The sequence below is a fragment of the Oryctolagus cuniculus genome, chromosome 8 (genome assembly GCF_964237555.1).
Source record: "Oryctolagus cuniculus chromosome 8, mOryCun1.1, whole genome shotgun sequence".
Taxonomy (NCBI): Eukaryota; Metazoa; Chordata; class Mammalia; order Lagomorpha; family Leporidae; genus Oryctolagus; species Oryctolagus cuniculus.
Window position 1 is genome coordinate 40844118 of NC_091439.1, and position 4023 is coordinate 40848140.

Genomic DNA, 4023 nt, shown 5'->3' on the forward strand with positions numbered 1-4023 from the left:
CATAAGCCGCACTCCTGAGAAAACAGGAACTTCAAAAATAAGGTCAGACCCCATTATTAAAGCATAAGATGGGAGACTTTCAGGAAAGGAATGGGAAAATATCACAAGGGATTTTTGAAGTTTGGGGCACCAAGAAAAAAACCAGTAATGAGGGCAGTACAATACCAACATCCAACATAACTGAAATAGACCTACTGCAGGTCTTTCATTTTATAATTTGAACTCAAAGGTTTCTAAAGCCCATCTTCTCTCCAGTGATAATAATTGCTCTGAATGTTTACTAATAGTAGGTAAGGCACTGTGGTAATTCCTTCACATACATTCATTCAGCTAATTAGCCCACCACATTAATTAATTTAACTTGCTTTCTTAATACTGTAACATGGAATCTAATTGTTCTTGCTTCCTCAAGGCACCACAATCACTACCAGTTTAAAACCTGATGTATTTTGAGTCTATGCTGACTTAATTCGGGATTTATGTTCAATCAGTTCAATGACCCTTGTTCAAACTCCTTGATACGTAAGACTTGATTTAGGGCAAAATGTGTCATTTCTGAGTCATGGTCACCCTATGCATATGTCCTTCCCCAACTGGAGTGAGTTTGTCTTTATGCGGCATTGGGGCCCAGTGAGATGACCTGCGACACTGGCCCTCCCTCTTCATTCTCAGGGTGACATCTGCGTGCAAAGGGCATGTGTACTATAGCCCGGTAAGCAGGAAAGTGGGATCTCATGGCCCTCACTTCCCACCTGGCTTTATTCTGAGCCACACGCTGCCACAATTCCTGGGCTGGGCTCCGCCTCTGCCCCGCCTGACCCTAGATCAGCACCATACATCAAATGGAAGGGCTGGCCTGTGGCGGGGCAGTTCTTCAGTCTCTGGATTCGCAGGGCCATCTCTGGGGAGTGCATTAGGAGGCCTGATATGGGATTAATGACCAGGCTGTGGGCTTGCTTCAAACATAACTTTTAAGTATTTCAGCACATGACACATGGTCTCCGTGCACACTTCCTAAACTGTAACCTTAGGCTTGAATGAGAAAAACCAAAACTTGTTATTAATTGTGTGTGTCTTACTGACTTTCAGGCTTTGTTCTTGCATATCTGTATCCATTGCATCCCAGTCCCAATGCTCCTGGACCTCCTGACTGCTTTGTGTTTGTTGTTGCCATTGTTTTCACTTTATTCTTGGTTTCTGTTTATTTTCCTGTTTTTCCAGTACATACATTTTTATATAATAAAATTATGTTTTCTCTACCCCATTTATATTTTTTTGTATTGGATGAGTCATTCAGTAGTAGTTAACCATCCTACCAGAAACGAAAGGGCGCTCATCCTTAGTACTACAACATCTTAATCATTTCAAGTACATCCAAACACACTCATTTTGAACAGTGTTGCTGCTTAATAAACTCTCTCCCAAAATGCAGTACATTAAAGTGACAGCAATGCATTGATTCCCAGGATTCTCTAATTTAGCTGGATGTCTGGATTGTAGATCTCAGCAGACTCATAGAAAAGCTGCGAACGTTGGGCAAGATGGCCTCATTCACCAGCTGGAGCTTTCTCTTTCTCCCTGGTTCCTGTCTGCAGTGTGACTGCAGCCATTGCATGTGACTGCAGAGTTCTGAGAAAACTCAAGGTAGAAGTCACACAGTGGCCTAGACCCGGATGCCGAAATTTGTACGATGTTTCCTTGGCCACATTTTACTGGCCAGAGGAAACCCCCAGGCCATCCTCTTTTCTGGAGGGTGGAGAAACAGGCTCCACCTTTAAAGAGAGGAGCAGCAATGCAGTGTTACAAAGCGGCAGGGACACAGAGAAGCATGAGTTGTTAAAGGCAGACTTGTCAGATTTGGTAAAAAAAAAAAAAAAAAAAAAAAAAAAAAAAAAAAAAAAAACACAGAAAACAAACATCAGAGGGAAAAACAAGTTTTTTTTTTAAAGTGTGAGTATGTCCCAAATATTGCTTAGGACATACATAGAGTGACAAAAGACTGTAATTTTCCTAATTATAAATATAATAGGGCATTTATCTTGAAACCTTAATTGATGGACATTATTAGAATGGTTTATTGCAAACACAAAATGTGAACCTGTACATGACAGTCATAGCTTGATTTTGGAAATCTTAATCTATAACTATGGCCAACAAAAAGTGAACCAAGAGGCACTTTAAAAGTGTAGGCGTGAAGGAGTTCCAGGCTCTTTCTAAGTAGTGATAGCTCACACATGGAAAAGTGTCCAGGCCAGGGCTGAGATTTCTATTTTACAGTTTTGTTATTTTTGAAGACCTGGCTCTTCCATTTAGCAGACCAACAAGTTCACAGACAAGATGTGCCCGTTCATTCAGCATCACTCCCATTCTCATTTCTCTTCCCAGTGCATTCAGGCTAAAAGAGGCAAGGCCAGAGCTGCTGTGGTGAACAGATATTCCCATAAACTCTCCCTGTTTACTCCCCACGACGTTCTCCTTCCAGTCACATCCTCCAGGCTGCAAGGGAGCTATTTGGCTCCCATTCATGAGAGGAAAACCATAGCGCTTCTGATAGAGAACAGAGCTCGTCAACCCATTTACTGGTAGACTTGTGGAAGCCGGGCAGAGCGGCTTTCCAGGAAGATCGGATAGATTTTATGATATTTCTAAGAGAACTTCATTCTAGTAAGAAGGAGTGCTTCATTTTATCTCTGCTAAATATGTATTTGTTTAATTATGTAGGTCTCTGATTTCTGTAGCTCTTTTAGTCATGGTATTGTTGAATCCCTTCAGGGTGTATAATTGTTTACCAGGCTTGAGACGCCCTTGGGAGACCCCTGTTCTTTCGTTTTTAAGATTTATTTTATTTCTTTTTAAGGCAGAGTTGCAGAGAGAGGGAAAGACACAGAAAGAAAAAGAATCTCCCATCTGCTGATTCACTCTCCAAATATCTGTAACAGCCAAGGCTAAGCCAGGCTGGAGCCAGGAGCCAGGAACCTCACTGGAGTCTCCCATATGAATGGCGGGGCCCAAGCGCTTGAGCCAACTTCTGCTGCTTTTCCAGATGAATGAGCATGGAGCTAGATGAGAAGTGGAGAAGCCAGGACTCAAACCAGCATTCATATGGGATGCTGGCATGGTAGGCAACAGCTAAACCCACTGTGCCATCACCACAGTCCCCAAGACCCTTACTACTTTTTTTTTTTTTTAAGATTTATTTATTTATTTGAAAGTCAGGAGGCCGGCGCTGTGACGCAGTGGGTTAACACCCTGGCCTGAAGCACCAGCATCCCACATGGATGCCAGTTCAAGTTCCGGCTGCTCCTCTTCCAGTCCAGCTCTCTGCTGTGGCCCGGGAGTGCAGTGGAGGATGGCCCAAGTGCTTGAGCCCTGCACCTGCATGGGAGACCAGGAGGAAGCACCTGGTTCCTGGCTTTGGATCAGCACAGCGCGCCGGCCATAGCAGCCATTGGGGGGTGAACCAACGAAAAAGGAAGGCAGTGGAGGATGGCCCAAGTCCTTGGGCCCCTGCACCCGCATGGGAGACCCAGAAGAAGCTCCTGTCTCCTGGCTTCGGATGGGCGCAGCTCCGGTCATTGCGGCCATCCGGGGAGTGAACCAGCGGATGGAAGAGCTCTACCTCTCTCTGTAACTCTTTCAAATAAATAAAATAAATCTTAAAAAAAAAAAAAGAAAGTCAAAGTTACGCAGAGAGAAGGCAAGGCAGAGAGAGAGAGAGAGAGGTCTTCCATCCTCTGGTTCACTCCTCAATTGGCCACAATGGCCGAAGCTTCGCCAATCCGAAGCCAGGAGCCAGGAGCTTCTTCCAGATCTCCCATGAAGGTGCAAGGGGCCCAAGGTCTTGAGCCATCTCCCACTGCTTTCCCAGGCCATAGCAGAGAGCTGGATCAGAAGTGGAGCAGCCGGGTCTCGAACCAGCGCCCATATGGGATACTGGCACTTCAGGCAGCAGCTTCGCCTGCTATGCCACAGAATTGGCCTCAACCCTTATTCTTAAGAAGTAATATTTCACAGACAGGGAAA